The sequence below is a fragment of the Megascapheus bottae genome, chromosome 6 (genome assembly GCF_031878675.1).
Source record: "Megascapheus bottae isolate mThoBot1 chromosome 6, mThoBot2.hap1, whole genome shotgun sequence".
NCBI lineage: Eukaryota > Metazoa > Chordata > Mammalia > Rodentia > Geomyidae > Megascapheus > Megascapheus bottae.
This window is the reverse complement of record NC_143514.1, coordinates 18,399,631-18,419,003: the sequence shown is the minus strand read 5'-3', so window position 1 is coordinate 18,419,003 and position 19,373 is coordinate 18,399,631. Positions and strand designations below refer to the sequence as shown.

At 44.6% G+C, this 19,373-nt stretch overlaps 2 protein-coding genes and 1 long non-coding RNA gene across 12 annotated transcripts in view; 1 reads left to right on the top strand and 2 right to left on the bottom strand.

Moving 5' to 3' along the window:
* The window catches only part of Gpsm2 (G protein signaling modulator 2), a 38,420-nt gene extending 35,605 nt beyond the window's left edge, over window positions 1-2,815 (bottom strand). For 2 of the 4 annotated variants that reach the window (XM_090334320.1, XM_090334322.1), the window contains exon 1: window positions 2,605-2,690. The gene's annotated coding sequence lies outside the window, so the exon portion shown is untranslated. Of the gene's footprint in view, window positions 1-1,801; window positions 1,892-2,604 lie in introns of those variants that run through there. The other 2 variants (XM_090334323.1, XM_090334321.1) reach the window with 2 other exon arrangements.
* Window positions 2,816-13,278: 10,463 nt separating this feature from the next.
* On the bottom strand, window positions 13,279-15,009 carry LOC150061434 (uncharacterized). Its single transcript, XR_016535916.1, has 3 exons — window positions 14,717-15,009; window positions 14,303-14,381; window positions 13,279-13,409 (listed from the first exon to the last, which is right to left on the bottom strand). It is a non-coding gene; the product is annotated as an uncharacterized LOC150061434 (long non-coding RNA).
* Window positions 15,010-15,072: 63 nt separating this feature from the next.
* Window positions 15,073-19,373, top strand: part of Aknad1 (AKNA domain containing 1) — a 37,527-nt gene continuing 33,226 nt past the window's right edge. For 4 of the 7 annotated variants that reach the window (XM_090334312.1, XM_090334316.1, XM_090334317.1 and 1 more), the window contains exon 1: window positions 15,073-15,179. The gene's annotated coding sequence lies outside the window, so the exon portion shown is untranslated. Of the gene's footprint in view, window positions 15,180-15,202; window positions 15,251-19,373 lie in introns of those variants that run through there. The other 3 variants (XM_090334313.1, XM_090334315.1, XM_090334314.1) reach the window with 3 other exon arrangements.

Here is a 19,373-nt window from a genome sequence, read left to right as displayed (position 1 = left end):
TTTTTTGTTTGTTTGTTTTTTTAAACAAAGAAATGGCAAAGTTGGATCTGTGCTAGGAAGATAAATTGGTAGCATCATATAGGGCAGAAAGAGGAGACAAGAGAGAAAGATAGGGCAGAAAGAGGAGACAGGAGAGAAAGATACTGCTGAACTACTGAACAGGAAACCTTCCCTTATCACACAACACCAAATACATAATGGATGTCCAATCCAACAAATGTCTTTGTTATCTTACCTGGGAAGAAAATAGGAACCCCGTAGGAAGCAGAAAAGCACTCTGTAATACTAGATTAAGAGTGTACCTGGCCGGGAGTTTGGGCTAGTGGTAGAGTGCTTGCCTAGCATGCACAAAGACCCAGGTTCGATTCCTGGGTACCACATACATAGAAAAAAACTGGAAGTGGTGCTGTGAAGTTCTAGCCTTCAGAAAACCCAGGGACAGTGCTCAGGCCCTGAGTTCAAGTTCTGGAACTGGCAGAAAAAAAAATGTAGGTCAATGGTATGGAACAGCACTTGCTTGGTATGGGCAAGATGGGCATGACCCTATGTTGATCAAGGGGATTCTAAATCAATGGGAAAACCTGACTTCAATGTTCTCTGTCTCCATGAAAAGGAGCGCATCCATATTTATGCAAGAAACTCAGAAAAGTTTTATTCTTAATTTATAAATGTTTTTAGAAAGATGATTAAGAGGATACTGAAAATATGCAACTCAGATGGCAATGATGGCAAGACACTGGTTCTGAAAGGATAGAAATGTCTCTTCAAAGCTCACAACAGAACAGCATCTACAGCAATCTTAGAGTAGAATGCCCTACAAGTGTGATCCAGAGACAAGGGGCCTTTTAATAGCTAAACAGAAGCCCTCAGCATGTACTGTGGGATCAGACCACAGTTTGAATCCCAACAGTATGACTTACTCATAACATAACCTTAGCTAAAATCTCAAATTGGTGTGGGTGAAAGTTGTAATAAACATATAATTTATAAAGCACCTAACTCAGTGCTTGGCTTTGGTACATAACAACATGCTCAAAAAAAGAATTAAGTAACAATGTAAATGATTGCTATTTTTGTAAGTTGTTATAGAGTACCTATTAAGTATTCAATTTTTTTAGGATTCCAAAGAGCTATAAAAATTTAAGGTAAATCTTAGAAATACTTTGTGCTTAAAAAGGGCCATTTTAGGTGGGTGCCCAAGGCTCCTACATTTAATACTAGTTACTTGGGAGGCTGAGATCTCAGAATTGTGACCTGAAACCAGCCTGGGCAGACAAATCCACGGGATTCCTAACTCCAGTCAACTACAGCAAAAGGCCAGAAGTGGAAGAATGGTTCAAGGGGTAAAGCACCAATCAGCCTTGAGCAAAAAAACTAGGTGAGAACAGGAAACCCTAATCCCCAGCACTGGCACCCCCCCCCAAAAAAAAAATTAAGCCGTTTGTGCCTCATGCCTGCAATCTCAGCTACTCACTCAGGAGGTTAGGACAGAAGGATTTCGAGTTCAGGAGCACTTAGGGCCACTCAGGGAGACGTTGTCATAAAATAAAAATAGCCGAGGATGGAGCCGAGCAGTAAAGCTGTTGCCTACCTCTATGCATGGCCTTGGGTTCAATCCCCAGTTTTAAGGGGGAGGGAACCCCAAAACGTTTAAACCACTGTATGTTATCATTATCATTAGCCTTGTGCCAAGCCTTGGGGTTTACATGAAACTGTATTTGGAGCACCGCATGTCTGACTGAATCAAGGAAGGAAACAACCAGACTGCTCATCCTCGCAGGGGACTGTAGGGGCTGCGCACCTACAACTAAATCCTGCAACTTTTCACTTCCTCCGCCGCCAACACCGCCGTCCAGAGCTGCTCTCGCGTGGCGGCGACACCCACACGGAGGTGTGTGTGGGGGGGGTCTAAGCAGAAGCCGCACCGAGGGTCGCGCTGGCGGCCGGCCCGCCCCCCCCGCGGCCGGGCCCCGTCCCGCCCCCCGGCACCCCACGCGAGCCGGCCGGGGAAAGCCAAGCCGCCCGAGTTCCTTCCCGGCGCGGTTAAGTTATGCACGAGACACTCACGGCCTGCACCCCGGCCCGCGCTCTCGGGGGGTTAGAGAGGCGGCCCCCTCTCCCCGGGAAGGGCTACGGGGGGAGTCCAGGGAATGCGGGAAAGGACCTTGGCACTCGTCCCCGCTCGCTGTACACTTTATATGTGACAAGCGACTGCCGGTATCAGTTTGCCAATGGGAGAGCGACAGGTGGGTGACTCCAAAGGTCGCGAGTCCGAAAGCGACACGGGGCAAAGGCAGCGGCCGGCGGCCCGGCCTCGCAGGTGCAGGTGCGGGCGCCGCCCCGCTCCGCCCGCCTCCCGCGGGGGCCGCGCTCCCCGCCGGCCGGCGGCTACCCGGGACGTCGCCCAACTCCGAACCCTCACTCGCCCGTAACACTTCCCCGGCCCTCCACGGGACGACCCGCTCGCTCCCCACCCCGGCTGCGGGGCTCCGGGACCCCACGGTGCTCAGGCTCCCGCCGGAACAAAGGAGGTGTCCCGACACCTCGGACTCCGGAGCCGCGGGCGCCCCGCGGCGCCTCAGTCGGGCGTCGGGCCGAACTCACCTTCCGCCGGCCGGCGAGTGCGGGGTGCGCGGCGAGGCTCCAGGAGCAGCCGCCTTCGGCTGCAGACGCGGGGTCGAGTCGCCTCCTCCCCCGGGCGAGTCCGCTCTCTGCCGGCGCCGCGCCAAGCAGGGGCACCGCGGGAGGCCGAGGCGCGCCCCCTGCGCCCGCCTCTGGCTGGTCACGTGGGCCAGAGCGTTGAACTCCCCTCGCCTCTTCAGAGCGTCCGTCTGTCACTCAAGGGGTCCCTCAGCGCCGCCGGCCCTCGGGCGCCTGCGCTCTTTTGCGCGTGCGCTGGGCCCCCGGCGCTCCCATTCAAACTGACAACGCCCCGCGTCTTTCGGACCAGCCAATGGCGGGAGAGGGGCGGGGCGACGCTAGAAGAGCGGGGCGAAGGGGCGGAACGACTCTGGGCCCGAAGGGGTTGCTTGTTCCCTTGCCAGTTCCCCAACCCGCCCCCGCCTGGCTGCCCCTGGATCCAATAGGAGGCCAATAAAGCCTCTTCCTAGTAGGAAAGTTTATGAAATGAGTAACTCCTGTGGTGGTGGTTGTTTTTTTGACGGGGGTGAGGGGGAGGAAGGCTTGGTGAGCTTCTGCCCCTGGTTGTCCCCAACCACCAAATTGAAGGGGTGTGTGTGCGCGCGCGCGTTTTATCCTTGCACTGCAAAGCTCCACGGTAAACATCGTCCTGAGTTCAGACGGGGTCTAGCCTGCACCCCCCGGGGAAGGTGGGAACCCCTATCCTGTGCCTCCCTCTGGCAGATGTGGGATGTTGGAGAAAAAGAGGCCTCTGTGAAAGGAACAAGGGCCCGTGTGAAAGTCTGAACAAGGCAGCCTCAGTTCCTGGGGCTGTGTCACAATCCTGGCGTTTCCAGCTGTTGGAAAAGCAAACTGCTTTGATCGCGGGCTCGCTGGTTCCCAGGAAAATGGAGCTTTGGTTTTGGTCAGTTTCCACAGCCACATTCCAAAGAGAATAAACTTCGTTTCTCTTTGCTTCTGTACGTATGAAATTCACCAAAAATAGCTCTCGGTGTCTTCAATAACCGAGACTAGAGTATCCTTAGTAAAAAGAACTCGAACTTAGGTCACTTTTGAAATATTTCTGCAATGAAATGAAAAAGTGTGACTGAACTCGGGTTCATATCTCTCTGAATGATTGCCATAACCACTGATTCAAGCACCATTTCTCCTTAAGAACGTGGTTTGGCAAATTGTTTGAAGGAACAGTATTGGCACCGACTGGACCTTCCTGAGTTTCAAATCTGCCACTTAAAGGATTGACCTTGAATAACTACAGCATCCTCGTTAAACCTTCATTTCTTCACCTGTAAAACATAGATAATAACTAATAAGGTTTGTGATGATGCTACCGTGAGGGCAGGCTCATGAAATGGTTAACATAACTCCTGACACATAGAAACTACTGACTGACACATGGTACCTATTATCAACCACCTTTAATATCAGATTCTTATAAATAACTGAATTAGCTGGCTGTAGTATTTCAGAGGTTGGTATTACACTTCCTTCATACTAATAAATTCTTTGTAGGTATGGATATTATAAGCCACAAGAAAATTACAGTATATTATATTCAGCATATCCAAGTGTGATCATTATTTCCTTCTTGCATTTCTTCTTTTTTTTTTGCCAGTCTTGGGCTTGGGCTCAGGGCCTGAGCACTGTCCTTGGACTTTCTCAAGGCTAGAGCTCTAGCTCTTGAGCCTCAGCACCACTTCCAGCTTTTTTTCTATGTATGTGGTACCGAGGAATCCAACCCGGGTCTTCGTGCATGCCAGGCAAGCACTTTAACCACTAGGCCAAACTCCCAGCCCCGCATTTCTTCTCTTAAAATGCAACTTTGATATTACTTCTGTCATCCTAGTAGTTCAGGTTATCTTTTAAACTTAAGGTGTTTTCTATCACTTGAACCACACCTCTACCTTTAGCTTTTTGCCAGTTAAAAGTCAGATTTGTCTGTTCCAATTGGTTTCAAACCGGGATCCTCAGTAGATACTGGTCTCTCAAGTAGCTAGAGATTTGCTGGTGTGAGCCACTAGTACCTGGCTTAATTTTCAACAAACATAAATCAGAACATCACTTTTCCTACTTGAACATCTTTCATGGCTTCTCACTTGACCCAAAATACAATCTCAACCAGGTGCCAACAACTCACACCTGAAATCTTAGCTACCCAGAAGGCTGAGACCTGAAGGTCACAGTTCAAAGCCAGCCCAGGCAGGCAGGAAAGTTCATGAGACTCTTACCTGTGGTTAAGTGATAGAGCACTAGCCTCCAGAAAAAGAAAAAAAAAAAATGAAGCCCAAGGACAGTGCCCAGGACTGGCAAACAAACAAAAAGCCCTTACCCCCTTACCCTGCAAAGCAGGCAAAGCCCCTAAGCACAGCCCACCCCTCCTGCTGCCTATTGTTCCCCTCCCCTCAGAAAACCTGGAGCATTCTTCTGGCCCTAGGAGTAAATCAAACCTCAGGTTCTCTCAGGACCTCCTTCCTGGCAGTTGCTCTTCCTTGGGATTTCCTCCAAGCTTTTTGTAACTGGTTTCTTTCCATACCTCACTTTCCAGCTTATTCATTAATTTCAGCTGTGTTTACAGAATTTCTATTTTATGTCAGGAATTGTTTTAGGGATGGGGAACACACTTGTGAGCAAAACACAGACAGCCACTTTTCTCAATGAGCTTGGTAAAAATAAATAACTGTAATCAGTACTAGCAAAGAGATAAAAGGAAGGTAGTGTAAAAATGAGAACCATTTTAGATTGAGCATCAAGGTCTGAGAAAGTAAGTAGGGGAAGTTTTGATCCTTCTCACAAAACATACTGGGCAAAGGAAAAAGCTAAGGCAAATCCCCACAAAGATAAGCTTTTCTGCATGTGCCAGACCTAGGGTTTTAACTTAGGGTTTGGGCACTATCCATTAACTTTTATGCTCAAGGATACCACTTGAGCTACAGCTCCACTTCTGGGTTTTTGGTGGCTGATTAGAAGTGAGAGTCTTGCAAACTTTCTTGCCTGGGCTAGCTTGGAACTTTGATTTCCAGATCTCCGTCTTCTGAGTACCTAGGATTACATAAGATTTCTTCCCAGAAGTGTGCATAAGAAGAAAGCTCGGAGTTACCTTTAATGTACAATGGATATGAAAATGTGTTCTCTGAGAGTTGTTTTTAAACTAATGGGTGTGATCATACTGGAGCAAATAAGGTAGCTTGGTACTGGATTGGTGGTATCCCTAACCAAGGTAAAACCAAATCACCTCTCCAGAATCCTAACCTGGCCACAGAGAAATATTTACACAGAAGCAGTGCCAAAATACACGAACTCACAATCAAATCACTATTCATGCAAAGAAGGGTCAACTGAGAAAAAAGCAAAAACAGACCCATAAAGTCTCTTAAATGAATTATGTAAGAACAAAAGACTGAAAAAGAAAAGAATAATAAAAAGACCAACCAGGTTTTACAACAGAATCCAAGATCTAGTTGTGGTGGCTCAGTCTTCAGAAGGCAGGAGCAGCAAGCATTAGAAGCCAGCCTGGCTACACAGTGAGACCCTGGCTCCAAAACTATGAGGGGTTGAGGGGGGAGATAATTTAGTAAAACACCAAGACAAAGAAAGGCTTCACAAGTTCAAGTTAAAGGTCAAGCAACAGGTTTAACAGTAAAAGACATTGTTGAAGACTCTGAACTAAAAGGAGGAACTGAACTGACATTTTCATGTGAAAAACAAACTCATGGTTCACACTTGTCATCCCAAGTGACATGGGAAACCAAGACAGGAAAACTGAGATGCCAGTCCAACCTGGGGAAAAGATGTCTTCTCCATGAAGAGAAGCTGGACATGGTAGCTGGGATCATAGTCCCAGGAACCGCAAAAATTGAGAAGCAGGGGGAATCACAGCTTAGGTACACAACCCAGGAGGGGAAGCAAGACTCTCTCCTAAAAACAACCAGTGAAAAGCCGGGCTACAGGTGTGGCTCAGCAGTACACAGGTGTGCCAGCTTGGCAGTTAGAAAAGAGCTAAAAGAGCTGGGTATGGTGGCTGTAATCTTAGCTACTCAGAAGCTGAGATCTGAGGATGGAGGTTCAAAGCCAGCCTGGGCATGAAAGTCTGTAAGACTCTTATCTCCAATTAACCACCAGAAAACTGGAAGTGGCGCTGTGGCTCAAGGGGTAGGGCAGTAGCCTTGAGCTGAAGAGCTCAGGGACAACGCCCAGGCCCAGAGTTCAAGTCTTCCATGATCGACAGAAAGAAAGAGAGAGAGAGACAGAGAGAGAGACACAGACAGACAGACAGACAGACAGACAGACAGACAGACAGACAGAGAGAAGGATGGGGAGGGGAGGGAATGGGAGAGGGGAGGGAATGAGGCACGGCCTAGTGAAAGAAAGTTATGTCATTGGGATGTACCCTTTAAAAGTATATTAGAACACTGATCTTTGGCTGTCAGTTTCACTTCCAGATAGCCAGGAGGTAGATAGCCTGCCTCACGGTGTACTGCCCTCATGGTGTATGATACCTTCACAGGCTGAGACCATGGACTCAAACCTCTAAAACTGTGGGCCAAAATAAACCTTTCTTCGTCTAAGTTGATGATCTCAGGTACATTGTTACAATGATGGAAAGCTGACTAACCCAACCCCTAATACCTAAACGTCATCCACACAGCTAGTATATTTCAGAGCCAATCTGATTCACAGGTTTCTAACCTCTTGCAAAGGGAAATGATAAATGGAGACAAATATAACTTACAAAGAGTTAATACTAAATATTTGAATTTAAAAGAGCTGGTAAACAATGAGACCAATGGGAGTGGGAGGGATTGCTCTCTCACTCAAGAGAAAGACTAAGAACAAAGATAAGCACAGGACAGTAGAAGTTCAAGTGGTTGCAATGGGCCTGTGTAGGAACTTCAGCTTCACTAGTATTGAAATACTGAAAAACAAAACAGTGAGGCAGCAAGTGGGCTGGAGGCTTCCAGGCAGCAAGCAGCCAAGTGCTCTTAATTCACATGCTCTTAATTCCACTTGCAAGTTAAGTCATGCAGTGTAATTTCTTTACTACACCACCTATTGCTCAGATCACTTAGGATGCATTAGTAGCCAGGAAGCATGATACTCTTATGACTTACTCCCCCACCCCCGCCCCCTGCATCTAGCTTCTGAGAGTCAGTTTGCTTTTAGGATAACATGCTTGCTTACTCAGACTAAAGCTAATGCTTGGGTTTTATGATGCTATTATCATTCTTAATTATGGGATTGCAAATGTGCCCAGAGGTTCCTTTGGATGGGCATATGAATCTAAATTATGATCCTGTGGAATTCTTTCTACCTTAATGGCTAGACTCCACCTTAGAGTTGTCAGAGATGCTTCCCAAATGATTATCTTTTCAATCAATATGACCACAGTAGAACCCTGGTCTTAGAGACAAAAAGAATAAAATAACATTTTAGAGGTGTCTACCAAGAAACTAGATGTAATCCTAGAGATTTTTTTTTCCAGGTCCTGGGGCTTGAACTCTGGACCTGGATGCTGTCCTTGAACTTCTTTTGCTCAAGGCAAGAACTCTACCACTTGAGCCACAGCACCACTTCTGGATTTTTGAGCAGTTTTTTAGGGATAAGAGTCTGAGTTTCTTGCCTGGGCTGGCTTCAAATCACAACCCTCAGATATGAGCCTCCTGGGTATGTAAGATTACAAGTATGAGCCCCCAGTGCCCAGTTGATGCTGCCCTTTTTGTTTGTAGGTTCTATATCTTTGGGTTCATCAAATGTAGAAGTATCAGGGAGAAAAGTTATGCTTATACCATCCTAATCTCTAAGCAATACAGTATAACAAATACAGGTATATTACATTTACATTAGATAGTATAAGTAATCCAGAAATGATTTAAGTATAGGGAAAACTATATGTAGGTTATGTACAAGACTACAGTATTTTAGATAAGAGCTCAGTAGAGTTTGTTAAGTAGAGTTGGAGTTTAGGTTCTGGACTCTACCTCCTGTGGATATTGATTGAAGACTTTAATAGCATGCTAGAGGGATTGTGAAGAAAGGTAGATCTTTTAAGAATATTTTGGTAGCTAGGCATGGGTGGCATACACCTGTAATCTCAGCTACTCAAGAAATTGAGATCTGAAGGTCTCAGTTTGAAGCTAGCTGGGGCAGCCAAATTTGGGAGATTATTTCCAATTAACCAGTAAAAGCCAGAAATAGAGGCATGGTTCAAGTAGTAAAATGCCAGCCTTGAGTGAAAAAGTCGTGAGAACACAAGTCCTGGAGTTCAAGCTCCAATACTAGTACACACACACAAAATAAAATATTTAACAATACTATGAGAGTGCCTACCTTCATTCACTGCCTCTACTGACATCCCTTATCACAGGCAATAAAATGGTTTTGGTCCACTGATACTCTTTCAACTACTCAGAAGCCAGGTGTATTTGCTCATGCCTTTTGTCTTAGCTACTCAAAAGGCAAAGGCTAGGCAGATCACACAGTTCTAGGCCAACTGGGGTAAAAAAAAGTTTATGATACCTCTTCTGAACCAATACTTGGCCCCAATGGCACATGTCTGTCATCCAGGTATGCAGGTTGCTAAGATCAGGGGGATCTCAATTCTAGGTCAGTCCAGGCAAAAAGTTGAGACTCCATCTCAGTGGAAGAGGCTGGGTCATATGATACATACCTGTTATCCCAGCTGTGGCAAGAAGCTTAAAATAGGTAGATACAATCTGTGCATGGACCTGGACAGAAAGTAAAGTTCCCTTTCAAAATAACTAGTGCAGGAAGGGAGTAGAGGGATGACTCAGAAGTACAGCATCTGCCTACCAAGTGTGAGACACAGTTCAAATCCCACTATTGCAAAAACAAACCATCAACCCTAAAAGTGGTACAGGGTCTCCTATTATTCAGTTATATCTGAAGGCTTTCAGTCCAGCTTTCTCAAATTTCTCCCCTTTGATGCTCTGTCTTAAGGAAAATAAACAGATTTTTAATTTGTGGAGTACCTACCATATTAGACACCGAGCAAGAAACTTTCTCTGTCATGTAATGTGAACATCACACTGTCTCCACTGTGAATGAGGAAATTGAAGCTCACATTTCTAGATAATGTAGGTCCTCAATAAGACATATAAACAACTCAGTGTGTCTACCTTGCAAATTTCCATTTTTCTCAAGCATCCAAATGGATCTTGAGACTCTTATTGCCAATAAACTACTCAAAAGAGCTTGAAGTGGCACTGTGGGCTCAAGATATGCAAACCCAGTAATTTGTTTTCCTCCTACTAGTTCTGAAGCTTGAACCCAGGGGCCTGGGTGGTGCCCCTGAGCTTTTGTGCCCAAAGCTCTGCCACTTGAGCCACAGCTCCACATCAGCTTTTTTGGTAGTTGATTGGCATTAAGAGTCTCACAGGCTTTCCTGCCCAGTCTGGCTTTGACCTGCAATCCTCAGATTTCAGCCTTTGAGTAGCAATGATTACAGGCATGAGTAACTGGTGCTTGGCCCAGTTAATATTTTAAAAAAATTTTTGCCAGTCCTGGGCCTTGAACTCAGGGCCTGAGCACTGTCCTTGGGCTTTCTCAAGGCTAGCACTTTACCACTTGAGCCACAGCACCATTTCCAGCTTTTTTCTATGTATGTGGTACTGAGGAATTGAACCTGGGTCTTTGTGCTTGCTAGGCAAGCACTCTACCACCAGGCCAAACTCCCAGCCCCTTAGTTAATATTTAAATAGCATTTATCAGCTGTTACATGCCAGACACTGTTCTATACCTTATACATGCATTAGAGATGTTTATTAATATTTTTTCCTAGCACTGGTGCTTGGAGTCAGAGCCTTGTGCCCTCACTTGACTTTCTCTGCTCAAAGCAGATGCGCTACCACTTGAGTCACAGCTTCACTTGCCAGCATTTTGGTGGTTAATTGGAGAGAAGAGTCTCATGGGCTTTTCTGCCCAGACTGGCTTTAAACCAAAGCCTGATGAGTGGCTAGGATTACAGGGAGCCAAAGGGAACTTGGTTAAGCATCTGGATTTAAACTCAGGGCCTCCTGCTCACAGCTGGTTGTCTACCACCTGAACCACCACTGCAGCCCAGATTTTTGCTAGTTAATTGGAGATGAAGTGTCAGACTTTTCTGCCTGGGCTAGCTTCAAAAATTGTAATGTTGGGGCTGAGAATTTGGCCTAGCGGTACTTTCCTAACATACAGAAAGACCTGGGTTCAATTCCTTGGTTACCAGATACAGAGACAAAGCCAGAAGTGGTGCTGTGGCTCGAGTGGTAGAATTCTAGTGGCAGAGTTCTAGGACAGTGCTCAGGCCCTGAGTTCAAGCTAGGACTCGCAAAACAAAAACAAAAACAAAACAAAACAACAACAAAAACCAAACTGTAGTGTTCTAGATCTCAGCTTCCTGTGTAGCTAAGTTCCTTAACTATTTTTGTTATTTTCTTCTGATTACAGGATATCAGCTCCATCATATATATTTAAAATAATAAATGAGGGCCGGGAGTTTGGCTTAGTGGTAGAGTGCTTGCCTAGCATGCACGAAGACCCAGATTTGATTGAAAGACCCAGATTTGATTCCTCGGTACCACATACATAGAAAAAAGCCAGAAGTGGTGCTGAGGCCCATGTGGTAGAGCTCTAGCCTTGAGAAAGTCCAAAGACAGTGCTCAGACCCTGAGCTCAAGCCCAGGACTGGCAATAAATAAATAAATAAATAAATAATGAATGAAAATCCCATGAGGAAACAGAATTTACCTTAAACCTTGATAAAATTTACCTTATTTTAGGAATTCATCCTCTTGGTTTTGCTCTCTAATGAGAAGACAGACTTTTCTAATCAAAAGTATAATTTTGGGGTGGGAGGAGGGAAATGGGGACCAAGACATGAGAAAGGGTACCAATGTTTGTGAAGTAATGCACCTTTATCTGGTGAATATAATGTAACCCTTCTATTAATTACCTTAAAATATGAAAAAAGTATAATTTTAAAAGATTTTGAAGCCTATAATTGGGTATCAAAGTACTATGTAGCTGACATTTCATTCAATTTAAAAAAACATATTGCCATGTTCTTCCTTTAGACTGGAGGAGAAGGTAGGGGGAAAAGACATGTCTTTAAATAAAGGGCATGGGATTTTCCTAAAACTTTCTGGCTCTTTTTAGAATTTCTAGACTGCAATTAACAAACTAAACCTAGAAAATTTAGGGAAGGACAAAGAAATTTGAGTGGCACTATCTACCCAGCTAGCTAGCTAAGTGTACACATATATGTGCATATACATGTATCTTTAAACCAGTGTGTTTTGAATTCTATCAGGAGATTTATTTTCAGCAAACTGGCAAAGCCTCAATGTTTCCACAACACAACAAAGGTCCAGGGTTTATGCTACAAATTGGAAAATCTATGAAGACCATAGGTCCTCATCAATGAGAAAATTAGATAAAAAAGCTGGTGCCACAATAACTCAAGCCTGTAATCCTAGCTACTCAGGAGGTTGAGATCTGAGGATCAAGGTTCAAAGCCAGCCTGGGCACAAAAGGACCTTAGACTCTTACCTCCAATTAACCTCTAGAAAATGGGAAGTGGGGCTTGGCTCAAGGGTAAGGCGGTAGTCTTGAGCTGAGGAGCTCAGGAACAACACCCAGACCCAGGGGTAGAGCCGCAGCCTGGAACTAAAGAGTTCAGGGACAGTGCCCCAGTTCAAGCCCCATGATCCACAAAAAAATAGATAACAAGTCAGGCCTTGGGGGCTGGGAGTTTGGCCTAGTGGTAGAGTGCTTGCCTAGCAGGTACAAAGATCCAAATTTGATTTCTCAGTACCACATACATAGAAAAAGCCAGAAGTGTTGTTGTGGCTCAAGTGGTAGAGCTCTAGTCTTAAGTCAAAGGACAGTGCTCAGCTCAGGCCCTCAGTTCAAGCCCCAGGACTGGAAAAAAGAAAGTATGGCCTGGGCTGGAGGAATGGCTCAAGTGGTAGAACCCTGCTTAGCAAACATGAGGTTCAAATTTCAGCCATGAAATAAAATAAAGCTAAAACTAAAAAGGCAGAATTCACCAAAGAAAGACAGGTCTCTTCAAATTCTGGTTTGCTCAGTTTCAAAGACTGTTTTCCCTCTTGACTTTTAAAATAGTTTCAGGATAAACCACTCATAACAGCTGGTCATGAAACTCGTGGGCACTCTATGAGGGACCACATCTCTGAGCTGACTTTAAATAACAGATCCAGCTGGCTCTCCAGGGAGTACTGGGCTGATCATCACACCCTCACAGTCTCCCTTCTGTCACTCCACAATGACGAGATAAAGCCAGCCTGCCACACTGAATGGGATATGGTTACAATGAGAGACCTGCCATTCGTGGGCAGCCCACATTTCTGTGATGAAGTTAGCTGGTAGAATTACCAGAATGTAATCAAATACAGTGTGTGCTCGGGGCCAGCATCATGTTACCTTTAAAAATATTTTAATCTAGAAACACCACACATAAAATTCATAAACACCTAGGTGTGGTCTGGGATACACTATTCTAAGCCAGCTCTTATCTTTTGTAGTTTACAGAAATCCAGAACTAGAAATAGAAAGTAAAATTCAAGACTCACACCAAGTATTTTTTTGAATATTAAGACACACACACACACACAAAGGCAAAAATGGAGATCACATCAGAAGTTCTTTATGATTCTGTGATGGCATTTCTTACTTAAAAAGGACCCTGGAGATCACAGCATGGTTTTGAAGCTCTGGTTTTGGTCCATTATTCAATTATAGTCAACTTCCAGGTACTGAAAAAGAGAAAGAGAAAAAAGATGGTTTGAAGTGAAAGGGTTGGTTTACACATGTGTGTCTCAAGGCCCTTCACCTTGGTCATCCCGTGTTGTCAGGACTTCAAGATGTATCTGTTGTTCTTCCATTGTGTCACATCTAGGTGTTGACTGTCATATTGCATTAGCTGAAGACATAGAGCTCTGTACAGATCAAAGTTACAGTGGATCGTGTCCTGAAAGCTCACAGCAGCAAACTAGTCATATTCTAATATAGGGGACCAAGGGGAATTTGGATTATCAAATCCCTGCCTCTAATAGTCAGGACCTGAGCATCCTTTAGCTTTTATTTTGCTTTAAGGTTCATGCATGCCAGGGAAACACTCTACCATAAAGCCACATTCCCAGTGCCCCCTCCACCTTGCCTTTTTTGATAGTTAATTGGAGATAAGAGTCTATGGACTTTCCTGCCTGGACTGGCTTTGAATCATAATCCTCAGATTGCAGTCTCCTCAGTAACTAGGATTATAGGCATGAGCTTTATAGCAGTCAATTATTATTATTTTTTTTGCCAGTCCTGGGCTTGAGCTCAGGGCCTGAGCACTGTCCTTGGACTTTCTCAAGGCTAGAGCTCTACCACTTGAGCCTCAGCACCACTTCCAGCTTTTTTCTGTACGTGGTACCGAGGAATCGAACCCGGGTCTTCATGCATGCTAGGCAAGCACTTTAACCACTAGGCCAAACTCCCGGCCCTATAGCAGTCAATTATTATTGTGGCATTGCTCTCTTAAGTGGGGATTGAGGGCCACAAGGGGAAGGTAACAGCTACCTGAGGGGAAGGAGGCAGGGAAGAATAAGCAGAGACAAAATACTTGCTTCTTTTTTCACATCTGGGTCATAGATATCTTGTTTACCTGGCTAGTGAGGTCTAAAAGCAGAGGGTCCTGGGCATGGGTGTCTGATCTTCATTTTCGTACGATGTTACAAACAGTCCTTCAATGTGTAAAATGGTATGATCACTAAACAGGGTTAGCAGATAATGGAAATCTCACTTATCAGCTGAGCACTGGTGAGACTGAGATCTGAACATCACAGTTTAAAAAAGCCTGCGCAGGAAAGTCTCTGAGACTGTTGTCTCCAATTAATCACCAAAAAGTCAGAAATGGAGCTATGGCTCAAGTGGTAGAGCACTAGTCTTGAGGGGAAAAAACATTAAAGGACAGTGCCCAGGCTCTCAGTTCAAGCCTCAATACTGGTACAAAAAGACAAAGACAAAAAAAAAGAAAAGAAAAGAAAAAAGGAAAGGAAAGGAAAGAAACATCACCCACCAGACATAAAAATGAGTTGCTGACCATTTCTGGCCTCTAACCACTACACGGTTTGTTTCCCCATCTAAAGACAGCCTTAGTTGATTTCCATATGATTCTAGTGATCCTACACCATGGTTTTCTTATTTTAATCAAGCAAGTTAGTTAGCTTAGTTCAGCATCTCGTCACCAAATTTCAACTTCATAACCAAGTAAATCACACAGGGAAGAGCCGTCAGCATGGTGAACAGCTTGTTTCTCATGTCTGCCCAGGGTCTGGGCTGAGTGTTCTCACAGGCCCCAGGGATGTGCCATTCTCACCTCTCATTTGCTCAGTGCAGTGACTATGAGCTATGCTGAACACATAATGCTCAGCCCTGCTGTGTAAGCAGTCATGGCCCACACAGGTTCCAATTCCACAGAAAGGTTCTGTTGGGTTCTGACCAAAATCTCTTTGGAGGCACCTTTAGATTCTAAGACCCAGGTGAGTTGTTGAGCTAGGAAGATATTTTACTCTGTCCACCTTCCTGTAAGGGACACATTATGATGCTAAGGGTATAGATTGTCTTCTTCTAGAAAAGTCTTGGTTAATATACAAGAATATAGAGTTGGGCAGGTGTGTGTGTGGAGAGAGAGAGAGAGAGAGAGAGAGGGGGGGGGGAGGGAGGGAGAGAGGGAAGGAGGGAGGGAGAGAGAGAGAGGGAGGGAGGGAGAAAGAGAAAGGGAGAGAGAGAGAGAGAGAGAGAGAAAGAGAGGGAAAGAGGTGATAGCAATTAAAATAACAAGCTGGGGCTGTGCGCATAACAAGCTGGGGCTATGTGGGCACGCAGGCACACACACACACACACACACACACACACACACACACACACACACACACACACACAACAAGCTATTTTTCTGTGATGATGAAAGGATTCGTTAGGTTTCTAGCTTATCTTAGTGGAATCCCTATCGTGTATTTTTCATGTCATAGCAAAAAATCAACTTTATCAGTTTAAATGAGATGCTATTTTTAGGAAATTCCACTCCCTCTTCTCCTTAATGAGAAGGGCTTCGAGCTCAGCAATGAACTCTCTGAGGCACAGAGGGCATGAGAGTGACTTTGGGCTTAGCTGGAGTCCTTAATACTCGCCCAATACTGAGTTGTCTTCTTTTTACTATAGACATTTAAAATAGTTATTTTTGGCCACAAAAATCAGTCAAAAATTATTCAGTGGGCTGGGAGTTTGGCCTAGTAGTAGAGTGCTTGCCTAGCACTTGGTATCACATACATAGAAAAGGCAGGAAGTGGTGCTGTGGCTCAAGTGGTAGAGCTCTAGCCTTGAGAAAGTGCAAGGACAGTTCTCAGGCCCTGCGTTCAAGCCCCCGGACTGACAAAAAAGTTATTCAGTGATATTTTTCATCTTCAAATAACATTCATTTTAAAATCTGAGTTAAAAATAATTTTAAGGTGCCTTTCACAGAGTATGTCTTACAAACGTAATTGCTTTCCTTTCCCTTTAAATATCGTCACAGTTAAGGAATGCTCAGCCTTCTGTCTTTGGCCATTCTTCAATCTCTAACAGAGATTGTTGTTTGGTTGTTCTTGCTTTTAGTTTTCATTTGAAAACTATTTCAGGGCTAGGAGTTTGTCCTAGTGGTAGAGGGCTTGCCTAGCATGCATGAAGATCTGGGTTCAATTCCCTAGTACCACATACATAGAAAAAAGTCAGAAGTGGTGCTGGGCCTGAAATGGTAGAGCTCTAGCCTTGAGAAAACCCAAGGACAGTGCTCAGGCCCTGAGCCAAGCCTAGGACTAGCAAAAAAACAAAACAAAACAAGAAACACAAACTTCTATTTCAAGGGCTGGAAATGTGGTCTAGTGGTAAAGTGTTTGCCTAGCATGCATGAAGCCCTAGGTTCAATTTCTCAGTACCACATAAACAGAAAAAGCCAGAAGTGGTGCTGTGGCTGTGATGTGCTAGCTTTGAGAAAAAGAAGCTCAGAGACAGTGCCTAGGCCCTGAGTTCAAGCCCCAAGACTTGCAGAGAAAACCAACCAACCCCCCCCCCAAAAAAAAAGGCAAAACAAAACAACAATAAACACCCAAACTTCTATTTCTTGAGGCTAGGCACTGGTGGCATATTCTTGTAATTCTTAGCTACTCAAGAAACATATCTGAGGATTGCTGTTCAAAGCCAGTCCAGGCAGAAAAGTCTTTGAGACTCTTTAGTTAATTAGCAAAAAGTTGGAAGTGAAAATGTGGCCAAGTGAGACTATGAGGCTGTGAGTTCAAGGCCCAATTCCAACACACACACACACCCTGGGGAAAATCCTATTTATTGACTTCTCACTGTAGGCCAAACTAAGGGCCTTTACATACACTTTCCCATATCATCCTCTTGCAGTTGTGTAATTATTCCTCTTCAGCTCAAGGCTAGTGCTCTACTACTTGAGCCACAGGGCCATTTCTAGTTTTCTGTGGTTAAGTAGAGGTAAGAGTCTCATGGACTTTAGGGCCAGGGCTGGCTTTGAACCACAATTCTCAGATCTCAGCCTCCTGAGTAGCTAGGATTACAGGCATGATCCACCAGTGCCCAGCGTATAATTTTCTTTTAGAAAACTGGGACACAAAAAAAAGTTAAAATCAGGCAGAGTGTTGCTTGGAGTCCCATCTACTCCAGAGACTGGAGCAGATATCACTTGAGTTCAGGAGTTGAAGAGGCCAGACTGGGCTATTTAGTGAACCAAAAGGAAGGAAGGAAGGAAGGAAGAAAAGAAAGAAAGAAAGAAAGAAAGACCCTAAAGCCAAATAACATGCAGTTAAGAAGCAGAAAAGCTGGAATTGAAACTCTAGTCTCTCAGTGTTTACTTTCCCACAGTGCCTTTGGCTTTCCTGGAAATGAAACATTTTTCCCTTGATCTTTGACTTGGGTTGGAATAGCCTATAATTCTGTTTACAGAGATGTGCCTCTCTCATTTTATAGTAAACATTAACCTCTATATATGATTTCAAACAATTCTGTGGTGAAATCTTTCTCACCCACTCTCCAAGCAGTATTTTGGGTTTTCCAACACTGTCATAAATCTATAAACTAAGATTTTTGTGTAATGATCTCCCAGATGCCTTTAACACATTTAGTTTGCCCTCTTTTGTTTTCCTTGTACAATTCAGCTCCCTTATATCAAACACAGTATTTTAGCCTTTGAGATTAACTAATAAATCACAAGCTCACAGACTCCTTAAATTTTAGATAAAGAAGAACCTCAAAGATCTGTTTAGCCAACTCATCATCGGCTGGGCAGAAAGCCCTAGCCAGTGGTTGTGGTCACTCTGGGCTACTAAACCTCACATCTTGGGTCTGTGTTCCAGAGAGACAGACCTTAATCACCCCATCTAAAACTTGAGTTGCCCCGAAAGTTCACAAATCAAGAAGAGATATCCTTTAAATTGTTGCCACAAATTTTATTTTCCTTTTGTGTGTGTGTGTGTGTGTGTGTGTGTGTGTGTGTGTGTGTGTGTGTGTGTGTGTGTGTGGTGAGAGGGGGGTGAGGAGAGTAGGGTGAGTACTGGGGACTTGAACTGAGGGCCTTGTGTTTATTCAGCCTGCTTGTTCGTGGCATGTCTCCAGGCCAGTGTTTTGCTCCCCATACCCTAGATAAGAGTATCATGGACTTTTCTGTCCAGGCTTGACTTCAAATGTCAATCTTCCTGATCTTATAGCCTCCTGATTAGCTAGGATCACAGGTGTGTGCCACTGGTTCCTTGGCTTTAAATTTGCTTTAACCTAAAGAAAAGAGACTCATTCAAATGGCAGCTGGCTGTTCTCTGACCATTTTCAGGGGTGTCTAAAAGATACTGCTGCTGGACTGAGGCTGCTTAGGGAAGGAGGCCTTGGTGACCAGACTCCTGTCTGGACCCCAGTAGAACAGAGATGTTGGGCTGCAGGCTAGCTTTCACATGTTCAAAAGGTCTATTTATGTTCCCTGGTTCAGTACTTCTCTGTCCTCCTCATATCTACAAGGAAATCAGAGGTAGGGGCCAGGAATGTGGGGAAATACAGATGACAAATAGCACTGTGGGGGTGAGGGTAGCTGGTAATATGGAGTGAGAGGAAATTGAGGCAAGGTTAGTCAGGTATAAAGAGCATAAGGTCAATGACCACAAAGCTGACACCTGTAATCCTAGCTATTTAGGAGGCTGAGATCTGATGAGTTAGGTTCAAAACCAGCCCATGCAGGAAAGGCCATGAGACTCTTACCTCCAATTAGCCACTTAAAAACTGGAAGTGGAGGCTTGGCTCAAAGTGGTTTCCTTGACCCAAAAGAGATCAGGACAGTGCCCAGGCCCTGAATTCAAGCCCCATGACTGAAAAAAGGAAGGTAGAAGTGTACAAGGAATCCCTGGAGAGTTGAAGGTTTATTACACTAGCAGGCCCAGAGAAGCTCCGGCTCTAAAGTCTGAGCCCCAAATGACAAGAGTACCATCCTTTTATTGGGTAGAGCTCAGGTGTTTTGAATTTTGTTTTACCACAGCAGTTACTGTTTCTTGAAAATTACCTGCAAACTGGTTCTGACAACATCAGAATGTTCTAGTTCTGGTGATGGAAGTTTTTCTTATCAGTAGAGTACCAGATTTGGGCAAGAAAGAAAACAGGCCATTTTACACATTATTCTAACATGTTTAACAAGAAAG